Raw genomic sequence first — 22,012 nt, forward strand, 5'->3', positions numbered from 1 at the left:
TAAGGGGAAGGTGTCCTGCTTTTTTTTTTTTTTTTGTCAACTGGGTTAAGAAAGCCCATTCCCCATGGACAACTTTGATGGATCAGAATGTGAGCAGGAGGGAAATTGTGACTTTCCAAGAGTACTCTGTGCCTGGACTGACCATCCTTTGTGTCCCGGTCCTGAGAACCAGGGGACCAAGGGCGTGGCACAGAGGCAGCAACTGAACCGGGCTTTAGAACACCTTGGTTTGCTGTGCTTCCATTTCCCCACCAGGAGCCTTGCATCCAGGGGTTTTGAAAAGCCAATCCGGGAAAATTCCTGAGATTGTAGGCAGTTCTGGTCCTTCCCCAGCTCCTGTTCTTCAGACTTCCCCAGAGTCAGATGTCCTGCTACACAAATTCTTATTGTTCATTCTGTGGCCCAAACAGCCTAGGGCATGGTGGAGGCCGGAGACAATGGTGGTTTCGCTGAGGCCATCAGAAAAGCTTATGAAGCATGCTTGGCCACTAGCTGGGCCCATGCCATGCTCACGAAACTGGTATGGGCTGCCACAGGTTCCCTGTGGGACACTTAGCTCACCCACTTAGTCTATCAGAGGCCTGGTTCAATCTCCCTGTCCATTGCCTGTTCATTTCTCCTCTCCCCCTGGGCCTGTCCTCCTCCTCCTCGTCTCTCTTACCTTCCCTCTTCTTACTGAGCTCTCGGCACCATGTAACTGCATAGACTCTGAGACCTGGAACATCTCACAGAGCCAGCTTTTTTCAAGCTGGCTCCATCGCTGTGAAGAGTCTGAAGGCTTTTTCTTTTAAAGATAAGTTGGAAAAGGGGTTAGAAGAGTGCTGAGTAGTTACGCCTGTTTCTTCTTTCTTTTCCTTTCCCCCTCTGGGGCTGAGAGACCAGATTTTTTTCCCTTTTTTTTTTACAGTACATTTTGGCAGGCCCCATTTTTTTCTGACAGAAAAAAAATAACAGGCATATTTTGGGCGATTACTCAACTGGGGTTCTTTGTGACAGGATATGCAGCTGCGTGACTAATGGAGCTGGCTTTCTCCTGGCTTCCTTCCCCTTTCAGAGCTCTTGTTTACTGCCCTATACAAAAAAAAAAAAAAAAAAAAAAAGCCATAAGTTACAGATTTTTATAAAAAAAAAATGCCTTGTGAGATACTCAAAAGCAATAAATCCTTTGGATAGTCCATTTCCAGGGCTGCAAACTCCCCGCCCTCTCCCACTTCTTCTTTTCAAATGTTCGAGCTCTTGACTCACGGCATGTGAATCTTCTCCCACCCCCATGTCCCTGCTTTCTTCTGAACATATGTCCAGCAGATCATCTGTGTGAGTGTGTGTGTGTGTGTGTGAGTGTGTGTGTGTGTGTGTGTGTGTGTGCGGCGAGTGGGAAGGGTGCAAGATGGAAACCATATTTTTACTGCTTAACTCAGCAATTGCTAAAGGAAAAAATAATGACTTCCAGGGGCCTCGGGACATTTTTTTTTCCAAGGCCTTTGTGTTTCCATAATCTATGACAATTTTGTGGTGTAAGCAAAAGTTATTAGGAAACATGGAACTAGCTTCATGGAGAAGGGTATGTTCTTCACGGGGAGGGACGGTCTCTTTATAGAGGAAATCCACATTCGGATGGCTTTGGAATTCAGAATCCTCAGGCTTCCCATAGAACTTTTGGAAGAAACTCTCTAGCTTGTAGTGTTTGACAACTGGAACTGGCCTTTCAGTTTTTCTAGAGATCAGTCGGCTTTTTATTTCAAAATGTGTCTGGCCTGTGGATGGGAAAAGCTGACTAGCTAGTTAGGTTTGGTAGAGACAGCTTGGTGTGGATGAGTTGCAAGATTTGCGGCCACTGAGTGATGGGTTGAGCCTCAGTGTGATCTGGGGCAAGTCACTTAGTGTAAGTCTCAGTTGCTCCTATGTTAAAATTAGGATAGTGGCCCTTCTCTAGGTTGCTGGCAAGAAGAGTGAGATGGTAGAAGTCCAAGGCATGGGGAGAACTGGACAGAAGTACACAGCGATCACTCATAATGCTTCCTCATCCAAAGGGCCGGATCAAGCTCTCAACAGAGGAGACAGTCTTTTTTTTTTTTTTTAATTTTATTTATGTATGTATGTATGTATGTATGTATGTATGTATGTATTTATGGCTGTGTTGGGTCTTCGTTTCTGTGCGAGGGCTTTCTCTAGTTGTGGCAAGTGGGGGCCACTCTTCATCACGGTGCGCGGGTCTCTCACTATCGCGGCCTCTCTTGTTGCAGAGCACAGGCTCCAGACGCGCAGGCTCGGTAGGTGTGGCTCACGGGCCTAGTTGCTCTGCGGCATGTGGGATCTTCCCAGACCAGGGCTCGAACCCGTGTCCCCTGCATTGGCAGGCAGATTCTTAACCACTGCGCCACCAGGGAAGCCCCGAGGAGACAGTCTTGTTCTCTGAGAACTACGATGCTAGGTGATGAACAGGAGAGAGGTTATTTACACAGCAGCCCAGGACACAGTTCCAGGGGTGTTTTCCAGGATGGTATTGCCTTCAAGTTTACCTGCTCCCTGGTCGTCTTCCACGCAGGTCTCAGAATTATAACTTTGATCACATTCCTTTTCTACCCAGGAAACTATCTCATCAAACCCAAACAAAAGGTACCACTAAATCCATCTCGCCTGCTTTTTCTTCTGTAACTAACTCACCCTTTGCATGCACTCTGTCCTAGAGAAGTGAACATGGGGCCCAGGTTCCTCTAGCTCCCGGCCCAACATTTTCCCTGGATGTCATTTGGAGGCCCACCTCCTCCTTTACCTTCTACTGCTTTTCCTGTTCCTCTCTGTTAGACCCTGCTCATTTGTCGTCTCTTAGAAGATTTCATCTAAAACTGAGCTCCTCCTAGAGTCTCCACTGATGAAGAAAGCCTTAAGTGGATGCTCCAAACCCTCTGGCAGCCCTAGCAACGATGTTTTTCACTCCCCAGAGCTCAAGTCTAATGACCTCAGCTAAGGCAGTTGACTTGATTTCACCAGAGGGTAAACTGAGGCACCAGCCAGGGCACTAACTGGAGAGGGATTTCACAGCAAGTCCTTGACACAGACAAGAATAGAAACCCCACATCCTGATTCCAGTTTGCCTGGAGTTTAAAGAGGCACCTTAGCTTGGATATCCCAGAATAGCTCCTCCCAGGCCGACCAGCTGTGAAGTGATGTGTTGCAAGGGTTATTTTTTGCCTTGGCTTAACTCTTAAAAAAACACCCCAGACTCCTAAAATCGGCCTAAGAAAATCCATTTGTCACAATGTCATCCGCTTGCCAAGTTTAAACCTAGTATATTACATCATGAACGCCTTCAGGCCTCATTCTCAGCTTACGGTGATGCTCAGGTATCTGAATTAAGTTCAGAAATCACAGTTTATTGAAGGAAACAGATCATTAAGTCACTCCACTGGACTGAAGCCGTTGACATTGCTTATTTGGGGAAGCTGAGCATTGGATAATTTTCTCTTGATTCCTGTGGACCTGGTCTAGCTGGAGCTTTTTAATGAAGGGTGTGGCCATCAGATGGCATGAGGCCCATAGAAACTAAAAAGAAGGAGGGAAGGGACAGTGGTGTGCTGGAGCTGGCTTGCGTTAGCTGATTGTTAGATTTTCAGGAATTTTGCAAGCTGCTTGTTCAACACAGCCATTATGGCAAATTAAATTATATAAACTTATAATTAAGTAAATGATATTAAAAACAAAGGTAATCAATAGTAAAAAACAGATTGCATCCTAATTATTTCGCTACCCTTTGCTATTACCTACGCTCTTGAGTTACTTGCTATTACATCAATATAGTGGGAATACTACATAGTGCTATGTCCCTATGCTCCTCTTCCTAATTTCACATTCAGTAACATCACATTGGGTAGTTGGGAATTAGCCATGGTGAGACTCTTTGCACCACAGAAACTGGCACACTCTACAAATTGGGGCTTGATTTATTGTTTTGTTGATTGTCTAGACTTAAGAAAGTGATAGAGAAAATGTTAATAAGGCAGATTAAACATAAAAGTGTGCTGCATCTGTAGCAATGACTTTGTGAATGACACAACAAATCAAGGTCATATTCTTCCAGTACTCAAAAATAACTATCAAATTCAGCAAAGAAGTCGCTCCTGATGTTGACAAATGAGTGAAGTTCTGGAATCCATCTTTATTGTTTCACTTTTGACTTACTTATGATTGTAAATGCAATTATCAATGAACATTCATGTCAGTCCTACACGTGGGAAGCCAGTTGGTAAACGTTGACCATCACACGACTAGAAAAGAGTGCATCTGGATTGCTCCCTTGGGGTCCCAGAAGAAAGATCATTGCAGAACATCTACAACTGAGTAGTAAGGGGCATGTCTGAGGGACAGTGTGGAAGAGGTGATACTAACTGCTGGGTAGAGAACAACACTGATGATACAATTTAGAGCCAGCAGCAGAGACTAGCCCATCAGAACAGGAATGTGGAAAATAAATTAGATGGGCTAAATTGAAGTGTACCACTGGATACCAACAAGGTTAGATAGTAGAAAGCCATAATAACTTCTAAGTTCAAGGTGAGGATTAATACCATTTATTCACAGTGACTTAAAGTTCTAAAGGTCTTTCCTATTCATGGGCTCATGTGACCACCGGAACAGAACTGTGAGGTAGATAGGTAAGTGAGCTATCAGCATCATACCCATTTTACAGATGGGAAACCGAGGCTACGGGTGGTTAAGTTATTGGCCCAAGGTTTCTCTTTCTACATAAATGGCTAAGCTTGTATCGATACTTGATGGAGAAAGAGAAATAGCACAGACTTTGGGGTCAGACATACCTGGGTTAAAAATCCAACCTTATCATTTATGTAACTTTGGTAAAGTTACTTTACCTTTTGAAGTCTTGTTTGTTTTTAACTTACCAAATGGGGACGATAATGCCTAGTTCACAAGTTTGCAGCAACGGTTGGTTTAAATAAGATAATAAGTGTAAAGGACCTGCCACTTAGGAGGCCTAAGTCTGCCCCCCGAACTGGGTCCCAGCACCAGGCTGATTTAGGCCCAAAGATCCCTGTTCTGCTTGGTGTTTTAAACGCTGTGGGTGCTCAGGACAGTATGGTATATGTGAAGATATATATGAAGACGGTTTGTTACAGGGGCCAGGAGATTTCATTTGAGGTTCCCGAAACGTCATTTTCTAGCTTTGACCTTAAGCCTCGGTTTCCTCATCTGTGACACTGAGAGGAGCATGCCTGGCTCCTCCACCGGGTCACTGCCAAAGCTGAATGAGATAAAGCATTGAAAGGACGTGGCCGGTCCCACAGGCCCATCTGTTATGAACCCCTGGGGCCTCTGGCTCCAGGTGCCCGGGGGAACCACTCACTGCAGCAAGCCAGCTGGGCTGATGTGCCTCTGCAAGAAAAACCGGGCTCCTCTGGTGGATGCTGACCTCCCGCTGGCCTGCCGGCAAGCGGAGACACAGTCCCTGGATGCTGGGCAGAGAGGCTTGTCAGCCAATCAGTGCAGCTCAGGTGCCAAGCACATGGGAGAACACCCACAAAGCACTCTGGAGCGAGACAAAGGGCGCCTTCCCTGGCTTCATTCCTCAGTGGGGGGCTCGCCACTCCTGCCTTGCCCCAGAAGTGCCTGTGCAGGTGTGGACACGTATGCCTCCCTGGATGCTGGCTCTACCCCGATAGTGTGCATCGCAGGTGCAAACTCCACTCTCTTGCAGCTGCCTCTGCAACTGTGGGCCATGCAGCCCTAACCTCCCCAGGTCTCAGTTTCCAGAGCTGCCAAAGAGGAGCCACAGGCACCCTAAACCCCCTTCTTACTGGGAGATCTCCCAGAAGCTTAAGGATAGTTTTAGATTTGGGGGGACCTCTTTGTGACAGCCTGCCTTCCCAAACTACATGCAGCCATGTCCCTTGTTATAGCTCAGAGACTTCGGTGTCCCCAACTGTCATCTACTGTGAGGATCTAGAGCCGGCCTGCCAGGATGGGGTGCTACCTTTCACTTACTAGCTCTGTGACCCTGGGTAAGTCACTTTAACCTGTCTGTGCCTATGTTTTCTTATCCCTAAGAGGAGGACTCCCAGTCACACTTCCCTTATAGGTTGTCACATAGATGGTATGTCACTTAGATGGTAACTCACTTATGAGTTAATGTATGAGTTAACACAAATGTATGAATTCAAAATTTACATGAAAAGCACTCCAACCAGTGCCTTGCACATAGTAAGACTAATTATAAGTGATGAATCATAATATTAATTATTATTATCCATTTTCTACCCCAGTTATTATTCTGGTCCCATTTCCGCGACTTTCTCACCATAGCCTCAGGGCCTGGCCCTATCTGCCCTAGATTGCTACTGCCATGAACACCCCAAGACTCATGGAAGCAGGGGTGGAAGAGAAGTTGCCTAAAACAGGTTGGGATGGAGGACTGAGAAGGTGATGAGGCTGGGCTCAGGGAGGGTAGGGGAGAAGACAAAGGTCATAGAAACAGGATGAGGGGACAATGCCTGGGCTAGCCTCTCAGAGGCTGATGGCCCAATGCAGTAGCAGAGCATCTGTGGAATTGGTCCCATATCTGGGCTCCCCCAGCACCTGCCTTAATCTGACTTTTAGTAACGTGTGTACCACAGTGGTATAGAAAAAATTCAACTCTCCAAATACTGAGCTCGTTGAGGGGAAGTCTCATCTTTGCCTTTCTTGTGTAAGGTGGGAACTCAATAAATGGCCCTTAAATTGAACTGTATTTGAAAGTTAGTGTATTCACCACACACCTCCTCCCTTGACTTAAGGTGGAAGGTTGAGATAACTGGGGCCTCTTGGTCCCAACTCCAGGCCTTTTCTCAGTGCTTCTGCTACTGTGCTGGGCCTGCAAGGGAATCCGGAATCCCTGAGACACCCAAGCGAGCTGTGAGACTCATGCCAATGTGCCAAGACCTACGCCACTTCCTGCTGTCACATCTTACCCATCCTATGGCCCTGTGCGGGATCGGTGCCAGGTGAACCCAAGAGACTTGAAATCTCCTCAAGCGATATCTCAGAAAAGCAAGGCCTGACTCAGATGTTTTTAGATCCCCCCAAACTCCCTCTAGATGTTGAAAACACCCCAGTCCTCAAGATAAGATGTCAAGGAAGGGGGGCAGGAAAGGCCTGGCTAGTCTAACTGCTGCCCCTCTTCCTCTCCCTCCTCTGCCTCTCCTCCTGACCCGAAAGAGCTTTCTGCGGTCCCCTCCCGCCTGCGGGAACTTCCGTCAGGTTGCCTACCATCTTTTCTGCACTGTAGCTTACAGTAAGTTCCGTTATCAGACCTCCTGGCTCTGCTCTTGTAATGGAAAAGGAAGCCTTTAAAATTTAGGATTCCTCAAGAGTCAGCGTGGACCCTGGAGGCCGGGCAGTGGCCCATCGTCACAGACGGTGTCCCCTCCACAAGAAGAAGCCATAGCACAAGGTGACTCCCAGGGAAAGGAAAATACAACAGCTTAAGATGTTCATTGGTATTGCCCCAGCATACCTACGAAATCAAACAAGTATCATGATGCTACATCTGTATAATTTGACATATCATTTCATGCTTACGAATATATATTTAAAATAAATGGGAAGGGCACACAGCAAACGAAAGTGGTCTTTCTTGAATGGGAGGAATAGACATAATTTTCGCCTCTTTCTTTCGGCTCAAGCATGTTTCCGATTTTTCTATAATTAACATATGTTACCTAAGAGTAAAAATAAAAAAACAAAATTGAGAATTTCTTAACATTTTATGTGAAATTTTATATAAACATATAAGAATATATATGAATGAATGAATATTTTACATGTAAAGAATTCTATATCCCTCTTCATTTATATAATTATATATTATGTAATATATAATATAGCATAATATAATATATATTACGTACAATATACTATATACTATGCATTGGTATATATTATACTATTCATATATAGGTGACTATTCATGAAGAAATACTGGAAAGTAATACAACAAAATACTATCAATAGTTTTCCAGTTGTGTTTTTTCTGTATTTTCCAAGTTTTCTGCATTGGGCATTTATTATTTTTGTAATTAGGAGGGGAAAAAAGTGTGTGCACATGTATGTGTATGTGTGTTTTGCATTGGTGAAAACAAAAGTTTTCAAGTTATTTTTAGAGCATTATTTTTGTTTGTTTTCTGGGTACAGGATATTTGCGTTTCTTTTTCTTTTTTCCTCCACTTATATAATGTTTTTTGTTTGTTTCTTTGTGCAGTTTGTGTTTGTTCTTGGCAACTGTACATTGTTTTTTCATTTAAAAGAGAAGAAAGCAGAACTCGTATGCTTCCTATCCCTCCATCATCATCACCAGTAAATCCATCTTTATCCTTCGACTAACCTAAATTTAGAGGATAAGTATTGACTAGATTTTTTCCCTTCCAGTTTTATTGAGATACAATTGACACACAGCACTGTGTAAGTTTAAGGTGTGCAGCATAATGACTTGACTTACAGACATCATGAAACGATTATCACAGTAAGTTTAGAGAACATCCAGCAACTCACATAGATACGAAAAAAAGAAATAGAAAAAAATTGTTTTCCTTGTGTTGAGAACTCTTAGGATACACTCTCTTAATGACTTTCATATATAACATACAACAGGGTTATATATTTACCACGTTGCCGGATATCAGCTTTTCTTGGCATGAAAACAGGTACAACTTTTTTCCTGTTGGCTCGCTTCTAAAAGTCGGGCTTAGACTCTGAAGTCTAAGCAGGATCTGATGTTTCAATTTGGCCAGATCTGGCTGGTCCGTAGTGCTGGTCAACACGGGGGGGTGAGCATCCAGCATTGTTTACAAACAACGAAAAAACCACACAGTCGAGAATGTTCTGGACTTAATTTCCAAGCATGAGGAGCTCTGTTTTGTAGGTGCTGCCTGTCTGGGGATGGGGGTGGGGGAATGTACGGACGATGAATCCGGAACTCTTTTCACAGTCCAAAGCAAGAGAAAGGTGAAACACTCTCCGAAGGGGGGTGGTGAAGCTGCATTCTGGCTGTCCAGGCCCCTGGGGAGACGAGCATGATGATCTCATGGTTATTTTCCATCCCCTATGATCTATGGGACTTCCCTAATGCTTGTGTAGCTGTTTGTAATTTGTTCTTTGGCTAGTACTTTCTAGATTGCTATGAGGGAAAACACTGATTTCTCCATTTGTATTCTGGGCCATATAAATAGTAGTTTTAGGTTCCCACCCTCTGTTTATAGATTTTCCTCTGGAAATTTTATCCAGTATAAAAATGGTCTTGAGAGAAAGAAAATTCTTAAATAGGTGGCTCTAGACATTCTGGACCCTCTGGGCTCCGATGGGTTCATCTGCAAACAAGGACTTACTGTTCCTACTCCCAGCCCCGTTGCCCTTGGAGTTCTCTGAGGGCAGATAGGCCTTCCTCTCTGCCTAGAAATTTGACATTCTCTGCTGGAAGTTTCGGTGTAATGGCAAATGTCATTTTGAGGCCTCAGAATGTTTTCCACTCATCACCAATCATCCTTCCACAAAGCAGTTTTTCAATCCTTCCCTAGCACTAGTAAGGATTGAGAAACAATAGAGGTTTCATGCTCTTGTCCAAACTGCATGGAAAGTTCCAGGGGCTACAGGAGGGAAGGATGGGGAGGAGAATAAAAACAGAACGTCAGGGTCTCAGGATGTCCAGCTTGAAATATTAGCCTCTGGGACTCACTGCTTCAAACATGTCACTGAGTCTATAAATACCGTTCTCATCACCTGGAGTTGTGAAGCTAACATTGCTCAGCTCTCTCCTTTGCATTTATGGTGCCCTTGGGTTGCAGAACACGGTTCACCCAACCACCACCTTCCATGGGCCTCTGTGGGATCCTAGGACTATCAGAGGTCAGCCTAGAAAGGGAAACCCATTACACCACTTCCCCTAAGCAGGACCACCTGGACCCACACTCAGTTTCACTGAATATTCTATCATTCTTCCAGCTGATGTATCTTTCTGATCACTTAAATTCCTTTTTGGATAACCAATCAAATCCGTAAGTATTGTCTAAGGCCCTACAGTGTTCAGAGCACTGGGGAGGTGTCCTTGGGACAAGAATTTGGGGACAAGATTGGGGACACACAGGGAGACAAAGGCCAACACATCTGAAAGAGAGGACATATGGGACGGCCATCCATGAAGAAGTAAACTGTGTAGAGTGGACAAAAAAGTACCACGAGTGGAGAAGGAGATGGGTGTGGGCTCCAGGCTTCTCTGAGGTTTGTCCAAGGGTTGGGGTTTGGGGCGAGGGCAGGCTTGGAACAGGGCCTTAGAAGATGGGCAAAATCTAGATAGATATTGTGAGCAAAGGGAATGGAAGGAGCAAGGACAGAGAGCAGGAATAAGCAGGATGTAGGGTGGGTTTGTATGTCTGGCCAAGGTGGAATTCAGGTGGGGGAAGGCCTTCAGAGCAGACTGGAGCTGTGGTGGGGTGGGGTTACATCATGGAGGGCTTTAAAAGCTTCTTTTTCACTGTGTTCCTGTGTGCTGTTTTCCAGATAAAGACATGTTGCCAGCAATGAATGGCTTGTCCCCAGATCTGACACTTGCCCTGGACTTCTTCCTCCTACCTCCTTCCTTATACTGGCCCACTAGTAAGCCCCCAAGCACTGACCAACCCAGGACAAGTGGTTTGCCCAGTTACCATAGGTGCATCATGGGCAGTCCAGGCTGACTTTTCTTCATCAGGGAATTTCATTTTGCCAACAGAGCTGGACTGGGAAGAGACTGGATCAAGGGTTTGGGCTGTGTCTCCCCAGGCTACCATCTTGGGAGGGCCAGTGGCAGATGCCAGGAGCTGGCTGGCATCAGGGTGCAATCTGGTAGCCACAGAAGAGACCCTCATCCTTGGAGGGTCTGTGAGCCCACAGACAGCTGCTTGGCTTGGCTTGACTTGGCTGGGAGCATTTCAGCAGAGATGAGCGGGAAATGGATGGCTGGTTGAGAGCAGACAGTGAGAGGGGAAAAAAGGGTCTTCAGAGCTGAAATGAGATATGTGTGAGCCCCTATCTACAAAAGGACAAGACTGGCTTTGGACAACGTTGCCGGCAAACTTGAATCGTTTCATTTTTGCCTGAAGCTCCAGGGGAAGATGAGGGTGGAAGACACCTGCCAGCGCTGCTCTCCACGTGAAAGGGAAGATGAAAAGGAGCAAATGGCCGGGAGGGCCAGGTGGATGCGGTAATGAGACAGAGGATGTGAGGTCAGGATGTGAGAGGGAAAGTCACGGCTGGGGATGGCTGGGGACGGGGTACTCCCAAGGATGGGAACTATGGCAGCAGTTCTCGGACTTTTCCATGTCTGTGCTCCTGGCCCACTGCCCTCTACGTGGATTCGTGAGATCAAGAAGCAAAAGTAAGGGAAGAAGGACTTTTCAGCAGAAATTTCCCATAAACAAAGACTTGCTCCCACCAGCAGAGGTGCAGCAGGGGGGGCACTTGCCACTCCTCCCTGCCTCAGAACCATGACTTTCTCACTCAGAGATGTCCATCTGTCCAGCCATTTCGCCAAGCACTGGAGCCCCATGCTGATTTCCTTTGGAAGAGCCCCAGCTCCTGGGGTGACCTCAGCAGCAGCAGGGCCCACGGATGGCTCCAATTCCAAACTTCCCATCCTGGGCAAGGATCCGCCTGGTCTGTGGAAGTTAAAATAACACACTGGCTGTTTATGAGCAAGAGCCCTCAATAAAGTCATAGGGATGGTTCTCTCTGCAGCGTGTCTAATCTTCTCTGGCTGCCTTTCTGGGCCCTCGGCTCCCGATCTATTTTGGTCTCTCTCTTCTTTGACTCATTCTGGGACTTTCGTGCCATAAATCTGAGCCCCCTCCAGTGCTTGGTCCCACCAGCAGGCAGACAATTCAGAATTAGCTGTGGTCATGGTTGTCCAAACTGACAGGCAGGGAAACTGAGGCACAGCAGGCTACAGGGCCTCATCCCGCCTCCCACAGTGACGCAGCGGCACAGCTGCCAGCAAGGCCCAGGGTTCTGGCTGGGGCTTTAGCACTGGAGTTTGTGGGGAAGGCTGGGGGCCATGTGACCTGTTAGATGCTCTTAATGGGCCATACTTGGCCACAAATCCCAGGGCTGTCTGGCAAATGGGATTGCAGTGTGTGTGTGTGTGTGTGTGTGTGTGTGTGTGTGTGTATGTGAGGCTTGATGGTGCTGTTTGAAATCCTCCCCATGCCTGGAGTTTGACAAGCGCAGAGTAGAGGAGGACCAGAAAACCCGAAATAATGGGGATGAGAGAACAAAGAGCCTTCCCAAAGCCATGGTTCAAGTTGTGGGCAAAATATCTTCCTGTTTCTCAGGCAAACCACGCCCCCCCCCACCCCCCTAAAGGGCTGGCTGGGCTGGTTTGGGCAGTCCAAGGCCAGAGCTGAAGTCCTGATTCCAACCCCTCCTGCCTCTACCAGGCCTCCCTGGGTGCAGGGCCTACATGCTCTGGAGAGGGGAGTCGTGGAGTCGGGGAGGAGGGGAGGCTGTTAGGGTTTCAGACACTTTCTAGGTGCCCCGGGGGACCTACGTATTTCCTATGTAAAGTTCAGTCTGTTTGCAATGAGGCCTCTCTTCTTTGCTTATTTCTGGAGAGATTAAAAATAGCGAAATCAGCTTAATCTGGGACTCTCTGAGATCAACAAGGCCACTGTTTCCAACAGTATGAAAATACCAAGCAGCCCCACCCACATGCATGGGTCACACGGCATGGCAGGCCTGGTAGGCTTTCTGTAATGTAGGAACTTTAAGTTGTATGAATTCTCAACAGATAAGACTGTTTTTAAACGCCAGCAAGGATATCTCCAACTAAAATGGAAAGGATTCCACACGGTTTAGGGCCTGAAGTCCTCTCTTTCTTTCCTTCTAACCGAGCTCAAAGCTGTGAAAGCCTTTTCAGGAGAGCCTACTGTGGTTCAATTACTTCACCAGTTTGAGACTTTCTGTAGGGATTTGGGCACAGAGTAGATCCTAGGCAGCTGTAGACACAAGGATGCTGCTCCTGACTTGCTACCATCAGTGCAGCAGATGCCCAAGGTTGTTCCATCAGAGGTTGGGAGAGATGGTGGGGAACAGCCCCCATCTGTGAGATGGCTCCCTGAGCTGAGGAGGGCCATGGGTCAGAGGAACACTCCTTCTTGTGCTCTGCATTAGTCTACATGGGCAAGGCTGTGTTGCAGTAACAAACACACCCTCACATCTCAGTTGTTACGCCATCTGAAACTTGTGACATCAAGGTTGTTGTAGTCAGGGAAGACAGAACAGGAGGGTTGCTGGGATGCTTTTAAGGGCCTTTAAAGTGGCTGATATCACTTCTGTCCATGTCTCTTTGGCCAGAATCAGTCACATAGCTTCGACCTAACTGCAAGGGAGTCTGGGAAATGTAAGATTTGGGATGAGCAGGCATCATTGGAGGCTTTGACCTGGTATCATCAGCCGTAGCACCAAAGGCTAAAGAACATCCTCAGAAAAACCTTGTACGAGGCTGTAGGCAGAGCAATACTGTGGACCGACAGGGCCTGCTGATCGCCCACCACCGTTCCCTCCTGGCGTAGGAATGTAGCTGCTTCAAGGATACATCCTGGAGCATAACGCAGGTCTGGATGCCAAGATGGAACCTAGAGCAGGTAACTGGAGAGAATAAAAATAAGTACGTGGCTCATAGTGTAAGTAGATGTATCCTAGACCTTCAGAAGGCAGGGTGAGGCCCTTTGGTTGAAAGCACAGGGATTTGTAGTAACTTGTGCTTATGGAGAACCACAGGTCAGTTTCCCTAGCAGACCCAGGCCAGGTGAAATGTCTTCTTCATGTCTGCTTCACTTGAGGCTCTCCTACAGGCAGAACTCATGAGGCAAATGCTTTCTCCTGCTGGAGGTGCCTCATGCCAACACCCCAAGGCTGGGTTGCCTTCAACTAGGACACAGTGGTCACATCCTCAGCCACTGGGGGGCCATGGGGCAGGGCTCAAGTGCTTTTCTGGGATGGTGTTAGGAAGGGAATTCTGCAAACAGTGAAAAGTAAACCAAGGGAGATTTAATAAATAAGAGCTAATTTACATACTTTAACAGCAACAGAAGTAGTAAAGCATTCAGTCCAGACTGAACTGAGTGATCATTATGGATTTTCTATGCTGGGAACTAATAGAACTTTGACAGGAGGAAGTTATTTGTAGAGTCCACCTTGGTATTGGCCTGAGAATCCAGAGTTGAACCCTCACTGATATGTGGATGAGCCGGAAATATTGGCTCAATCTGGGTGTGATGGTTAATTTGATGTGTCAACTTGGCTAGGCTGTGGTGCCCAGCTATCTGGTCAAACACTAGTCTAGATATTTCTGTGAAGGTATTTTTTGGATGTGATTAACATTTACAATCAATTGATTTTAAATAAAGGAGATGACCTTCCATAATGTGGGTGGGCCTCATCCAGTCAGTTGAAGGCCTTAAGAGCAAAGGCTAAGGTTTCCTGAAGAAGAAGAAGGAATTCTGTCTCCAAATTGCAACATAGAAATTCTGCCTGAGTGTCCAACCTTTGGACTCAAGACTGTAACATCAACTCTTACCTGAATCCAGGCTGCCTGCTGCCAATTAAGAAAAAACTCTCTCTCTCTTGTCTTCTATCTCTATCTCTACCTCCCATTGGTTCTGTTTCTCTAAAGAACTCCGATTAGTACAATGAGGGAGAAGTCAGATTAAATTAGAAGTCATTTCATGGATTAATAGACATTTTTATTAATTCATAAGGAAAAGGAGTAAATTATAGGGAATTACAAGTTGTAACGATATAAATGGGGGAGTTTTACTAAAGTAGCAGTATTTACTATTGCGTTAAATACACAAAGTGGGGTGTAACACAGACTAAACTCAATAGAAATGGTATGGTGTTTTAGTAATTTCAATTCTAAAGAGGTGGTGTTTGCTGGGGGAACTTCCTGTCTGGGGCTCTTCCTCTTCCTGTCTGAGTACATCCTTGTGTGTTCTCCTCACATTAAAGCATGTGATAAGCCTCTGTCTGTGCACCTGAGCCACAGATTGTGCTTGCAAATTACAGGCCTAGTGCTGGCTCTGCCTCCTTTCTTTTAGTTCCATTCAAATCATATATGTCCTTTTAAACAACTGTCAAATAGGGCCAGAAAATCTGCCTCAAACTGCTTTAGGAAAAGGAAATCTAATGGTCCCTGCAACCAAAAGATCCTGAGGGCTAGCATCAGACACAACTGGATTCAGGGCCAAAAGAATATGTTGTCAGGACTTGATTACTTTCCATCTCTCAGCTCTGCTCTCTGCTATGTTGGCTTCAGACTCAGTTTTCACATGACAGAAAAACAACCGCAGTTCCCAGCCCTACACCTCTCAGATTTGAGGTTCAAGGGAAAAGAGTGAGTCTCTTTCCCAGAAATCCTAGGGAAAACCTCAAGGTATCTTATTGAATCTGTTTGATCAGATGGCAGTTCCTAAACTAATCACTATGCCCAGGAGAACGGGCTCCACTGATTGGCTTAGGCCTGGGTCATGTGCTTCATCTTGAGCTGCCCTGGAATCTCATGGACCAAGAACAGAGGACAGGGTGGTGTTCCCCAAGAAGAAAAGGGGGCTTGGGTACCAAAAGAGTAGATGAATGCTGAATAGTTAAAAATGACAAATGAGAAAGCTTAAACATTCGTAATCTATTTATTTATGGAAAAGCACCTCTGGGGGCAAGGCCAGCACGAAGTTGCTTTATCCTTTTTTTGACTGCCCCAGGATCTCTTTCCATTAGTGCTTGGTGCAACTGCCGCTGCCAGGGTGATGCAAGTTCTATTAGTAAAGTGTCCTTCCCTTAAGTCCCTTTCCCAACACCCAGCTCTATTTCCAGAACTTGATTATAGACATAGCTGGGGAGGAGGTGGGGGGGAGTATATTTCTGACAAAGTGATGTTTCCATTTCACACATATGACTAATAAGGAACTTGGCCAGGAATAGTTCTTTATACAGTTTTGAAAACCCTGGCCTAGACCATAAATCACTGAATGGAGCTCTATCCACATCCTTTAACTTGAAACTCAGTTTCCATCTGCCCAGTATCCTGCCTGAAGAGTGGAGGAACAGAAGAGTTGACACTGAGTCTCCAATGGTGTCATCCCACTGGGATAGCACCCGGGCCTGTGGGGAGGTCACCTTCCCATGGCATTGCCCTCAGCAGCAATCTGGGGTCAGGCAGAAACTCTGAGCTTGGTCCCTCACTCCCTTCTCCTTATGCCTTGCCAATATAAGCCTTAAAAGTCATGGAAACATCTCTGGTGTTCTAACTCAAGGGATTCCAGCAACAGAGGTCAGAGAGTGGAAGGTCACGTAGGAGTATGTGGAAGGGCAGATATCTCTGGGCAGGAAGATGCTTGCCCTTGATGTAGCCATGTGGGAGTAAGGGGCTGAAAAGACAGAGCGGCATGGCCGAGCTTGGGGCTCTCAGAAGAGAGAAACAAGGAGTGAGGTGCACTGGCTGGAAAAAGATGTGTGTCCAGGTTGAGACTCCAGAAACCCGGCAAGCTTCCAACACAGGAGCTGGAGGATAACGTGGTACGAGATGGTCCACAGGATGAGTTGACACATTGACAGCTCCATGGGAAAGGCTCAGTGGTAAAGGCTGGGGCTGGAACAGCAAATAAGCAGACCAACCCAATGTGATCAAATGCAAGCAAGACAGAGCAGGTGGAAGATTTGTTGGTAGCAAATGGATACCCTGGGGCGATGAAGGAAGGAATTGTTCTCTCTCTTCCAAAAGGGAGAGCTGTATTCCTCCATCCTGGCAGAATTTCCAACTTTCACAGGGCCCAGATCTTTGGGGAAACTTGTTTCGCCCTACGCCAGCTAAAAATAGTTGGGTGAAATGTGACTGACCAGAGAACCTTTGACCTCTCTTGGGCTTAGCTTTTGGACAGAGTTAAGAGATTCTCTTCTGAGCCTTATTTTGGTAAGAACATCATTGGGGGGAGGATGGGGTGGGAGGAAACCCTGCAAGGGCAGGCGAAAGGACGCCACATTTCTGGAGCTTAAACACGTAGAAATTGTGCTTTGTGGTTGGGGGAACTTTAAGATCATGCCAAAAAAGGGATAGGAAAGGGGTTCAGATAGAATGTAAAAAACAGCCTCCTAGAGTATTCTTTGCTAAACCTTCTCTTGAAAATAAGTAATAGAACTGACAGATTCTCCAGCTACTAAAATAACAACAACAAAAATGTTTATGTTTTCTTTCTCCTGTAGTGTGTGGGCAGATTACCTGAGGTCCAAATTCCCCTGTAGCCATAACTAGTAAAACCTCGTGGCAAACTGCTAGCTCATCCTAGTGCCAAAGCAACACCCTCTATGGGTGTTGATGGATTTTCTCTTAATATAATCTAGGATAGCTCTCATTAATAGAGTGATGCACTAAAATTTGATGCTAAACTCAGTGTTTTACAAATATAATCTCATCAAGTCCTTGCAATGAAATTGTGAGGAGGGATTACTGCTCCCATTTTACAGAAGAGCAAGCAGAGGCTCACGAAGCTAAATAGCCACAAAAACAGAAAATGGTGGAGATAGAATTCAACCCCATTTGGTTAGACAACAAATTCTGTGCACTTAACCACTATGCTGTTCTCACCGACACCTACACAACCCCCCACATACCTGAACACTGTTGTCCTAAGTCTTTAGGCAACATGATTCAGAATAGGAGTGCATCCATCAGCATCCTGGCAGGAGAGAGATGGCACACTCCAAAGGGTTAATTGAAGAGAATTTAGAAATGGGAGTACTTACAGGTTGAGTAAGGTTAAAGGAAACTAACAAGACATGGTGAAGCCTTCCAGGGCTGGCAGGAGTGAGGGCCTGCATGGACAGAGGGAGAGAGGCATGAGGGAAAGTGCCTTAGGAGGGAGCTGCCCAACAGGAGCTGTGGTCTTGGGTAGAGGGACAGTAGAGGGACACAGCCAAGTAGGGGCTGGTAGAGAGAAACCAGGGGGCTACATACCCCTGACGTTGCCCCACCCTCCTCTCTCTTGGTGCCTCTCATTTGCTGAACCCGACTGAAGCCAGAGGGCAAGGGCACCCAGTGATGCCGTCCTCAAAGTCAGCCTCCTGGGGCACAGAGTGGGGGGAGAAGGACGGAGAGGGGATCTGGAGGAGAGATGGACATGCCCAGCACAATGAGCTAACAAGCCTGGCTGTCTGAGGGCAGCTTCTTCTTTGGGATTCAGGGCTAATCTCTTTCATCTACAGGTAAAGGAATGTCTTCTAAAGACTTGAGAAAGAAAATGCTGGCCATTAGGAATCAGCATGGAGTCACCAAGAAAAGAGATGGTCTACCAGTTGCCCTTTTAGGGAGGGCATGGGATTCCTAAGCTGGGAGTTTATGGCATTGCAGTAGGCAGCAGAGCAGGTACCTATGGCACTCTTGAGGACAAATGAGGCCTGGAAGACAGCATAAATAGAGCGGCTGGGGATGTGCTGAGTGACTGGCCCTAAAACACAGATAGATGAATGTCAGCCTGGACAGACGGTCCCAGCAGTGTCCCAAAGCTCTCCCATAGCCCTTACATTTCAACAGTTCCATCAGAGACTAGGAAGAACCATCAGAGATCAGGCTTACCCACTTGTGGCTAGAAGTAGTTCATACTTTGGATTAAAGAATTAAAATCTCCCCAAATCCTGACAGGGAGATTGGATGAATTCTGGCTAAATATAATATGATGAAAAATAATAGGGTTAAAGGTACATCTGGAACTTTGGGGCCAAAACAAATGGAGCTACAAAATCTCCGATGGGAGGATGTGAAAGACTTGTGGGTTTACGTTGATGGTAAGCTTGAGATGAGTCAACCTGCATGCTTACCAAGAAAACTGGTGTGATTTAAGGTGACATTAACTGAAGAAGAGCATTGAGGACAGGGAGGAATTTCTCTTACTGGACCCTTTACTGGTCCGTCCCATCTGGAAGGCCAGAGGGAGCATCACTTTGAAAGGAGAAGCACAAAGAAATGGTACTGCATTTGGGGAGAGGCCTGGGGATGGGGGAGGGCGTCTGAGAGAGTATCTCATGAGGAACGTGTGAAAGAAAAGGAGCGGCAGATAAGAGAGCCAACAAGAGAGAGGTCTTCAAGGTGCCTTGTCTGTGTTGTGCAGAAAGCAAGCACCGTGCCCAGCGGCTGAAGCCTAAAGAGAGGCAGATCGGAGCTCAGCCTGCTGGCAGTCAGAGTGGGGCGTGAGCTCGTGGGGCTCTCTCCCTAGAGATGTTCCAGCCAAGGGTTGGTGCAGAGGACACTGAGGCACCGAGTGAAAAGGAGGCCTGTATTGTTTTAAAGGATCTCTGGTGAATCCAAACGCCCGGCTGCATGAGTAATGTTTGCAAACTGTACTTCCTTCCCACCAACAATCCATCAGCCGTGATCACTGATGACGGAGCACACCCAGTAACTGTTTGAGAACCTTGGGGAATGCAGGTTTCCCCAGTGGAATGGAGAGAGCCTGGGCTTTGGGGTCAGGCCGACCTGGGTTGGAGTCTCCTCTTGGCCATGTTTGGCTTGCAGACTTCAGACAATTCACTCAGCTCTTGGGTGTGGGCCCCGTGCAGGTGAGCAGAGGTCACACGCTGTTCCTGTCCTCAGGGAGCCTGCTGCCCTGTCTTCTGCCCTGCAGCGCGTTGTGAGGCATACAGGGGCTAATATGGGTGGAGCCCGGGGTCAACCCAAAGTTGGTTCCCTTTTCCTTCTCTTCCTTGCAAGGAGCTCAAAGCTGCGGACGTTGGCAGGAAACCATGGGTGCCCAGAAACCTCGTGGGCCCTTATGTGAAATCTGTCCTCTTTCCTTCCCAAAGGTTGCTGAGAACCAGGCCTGCCTATCACTCCTTCCTAAGTGGCAGCCTTTCCTCCATGGCCTGTGCTCGGCTCATCCCCTCTCCACCCCCCGCCCATGACTTTTCCTTGAAGACCCTACCCATAATTTGGTGGCAGTAGGGGTGGGGAGGTGGGTGGCACTAGTAGGGCGGCCACTTTTTCTTAGCAGGCAGGGCCTCCTGTTTCTGTGCTTCTGGGTCCTGATTCTGTAGGGTTCTCAATGTCCTGGGTGGGGCGAGAAGCCTTCCAGTTTTAGAATTCACCATCAGCCTGAATGAGCGGGTATGCCACCCATTTGCTGAGGTCTGGGAGGCGGTGCCTGGTTTCTCCCCATCCCCTGAACATTCTGTACCACACAAGCAAGTACTGTCAGGGTGGGTCTCCTTTCCTGTGTCACTGTGTCTCCCCAACCCCAGAGCAAACCCTCGAGGGCTGGGACCAGGTCATCTGATTTTCTGAATCCATCACGATGTTTAGCTCTATCTTGGGGAGACAGTAGGCACCCAATAAAAGCTCGCTGCTTGATTTTTTTTCAACCTTCCTCTCACAAACCTCTTTAAGTCAAGAGAAGGAGGAGTAAACAGAAAGCGTTCATTCATCCACTCATTCAACCAACATGCTGCAAATGTCTCAGACTCGTGATTCACAAACTAAAACTGCCCATAGGCATGCATGTCTCATGAGGCCGACAGTGAGTTTTGTTGTTGTTGTTTTGTTTTAAACCACCGCAAATATTAGAAAAAAAAACAACCCCGGAGATTTTACTCTGAATTTCTGGGCTCTCTTAAATGTTCGGCTGTCACTGAGCTGCGGCTGGCCCTCTTTAGACGGACCTTCTCCGGGTCATGGCAGTCCACCCAGCTTCACTCCTCTGGGTTCCTGCCAGCCCCCTTAGGCATCTGAGTTTCGTTTAAGAGCTACTGACATCAATAGGAATCCTATGGCATTTTGAGTTTAGAGACATCTGACTTCCTGGGTTTATTTCCTGATCCTCTGTACGATGTGCTCCTCCAACCCAATCCAGCCCAAGATTCCTTCCTCTCTTGGTGCAACCAAATCCCAGTTCTCTTGGCGGGTCCCCCTGCCTCCCGTCGCTCTTGCTGACAGAACCGCTGGAAGCAGGCTGAGCATCCCTGCCCCCAGGCCTCGCCCAGTGCGCGGGCAGCACTAGGCGGGCAGGTGTGTGTCCCAGCAGCCCGGCTCCAGGTGGAGCCCAGAGGCCCCAGAAGCTGCTTTGCATGTGTCAGGTACCAGGCAGCGGGGAGGCTGTGTGAGGAGACCACCCACTCCAGGGGCCACTTCTCTAGAGCCTCCTTTCAAAGACACCCTGGGAAGTGACCCTCCGCTTGGCCCGGTGCAGTGACCCGAGGTTGCCCACTCTCTGAGGGCAGTAGGGACCCTGCCGAGGGCCTGCTTCCTGCCCTCCGCAGGCCCAGATTTCAAAGCTGTCGATTCACTCTTCCTTCTCCTCCCGCCCTCCTCTCCTCCCCAACATTCTTTGCTTCTTGTTTATATTGCAGAAAACATCTGCGAGAGTAAATGACTGAGATGAAAGATCTTGGCAAAGGGCTATTTTTCTTTGCTTGGCTTAAAGGGGGACAGATGAAGACTTCAGCCTCACCCTCGCCCTCCCCAGTGTGACTCCCTCCCCCACCTCCCGGGGAGGGGAGAAATGGGATCTGAATGAAGACAGACCAGAAGGTGGCCCAGCCGGCCCCAAGTCCCCAGGCAGGGGAGGTTGTTTTTCCAGTGGAACAGGCTGGCCTGGAGGAAAAGGCCCTGGAAAGAAGCTCCGCAGGCTTCTGCTTCTGCAGCTGGTTCTGCAGCGTTTTTCCTGCCGGCTCTCCGCTCTCTGCGCGCACTCGCTCCAGGCAGCACGGCCGCGTCCACCGGCAGCAGACTTTGTTCTGGGCTCCGTGGCACATTATGGAGGAGAGACCACCCCACCAGCTTTCCTCCCTCATGCTTCTCTCTCTTGACGGCTCGTGCAGTTTTGCAGGGAGTGACAGCCTGGGCTTCACATCTTCTCTCCCGCCTCAAAGGAGACGTGTGATTCTGGATAAGTTAGTAATTTCTCTGATCCTCAGTTTCTCCATCTGTGAAATGGGGATAATTATACCTACTTCACAC

At 47.4% G+C, this 22,012-nt stretch overlaps 2 long non-coding RNA genes across 3 annotated transcripts in view; one reads left to right on the forward strand and one right to left on the reverse strand.

Annotated features, from left to right (window-relative positions):
• The window catches only part of LOC309655967, a 26,027-nt gene extending 15,388 nt beyond the window's left edge, over positions 1-10,639 (forward strand). Inside the window, exon 3 of the long non-coding RNA XR_014261085.1 lies at positions 10,540-10,639. This is a non-coding gene — a long non-coding RNA (uncharacterized lncRNA). The remainder of the gene's footprint in view (positions 1-10,539) is intronic.
• LOC309655956 overlaps positions 1,035-22,012 on the reverse strand; it is a 46,679-nt gene continuing 25,701 nt past the window's right edge. For both annotated transcript variants that reach the window (XR_014261065.1, XR_014261066.1), the window contains exon 6: positions 1,035-21,978. This is a non-coding gene — a long non-coding RNA (uncharacterized lncRNA). The remainder of the gene's footprint in view (positions 21,979-22,012) is intronic.

The sequence above is a fragment of the Balaenoptera physalus genome (genome assembly GCF_965194825.1).
Source record: "Balaenoptera physalus genome assembly, chromosome: 2".
Classification (NCBI taxonomy): Eukaryota; Metazoa; Chordata; class Mammalia; order Artiodactyla; family Balaenopteridae; genus Balaenoptera; species Balaenoptera physalus.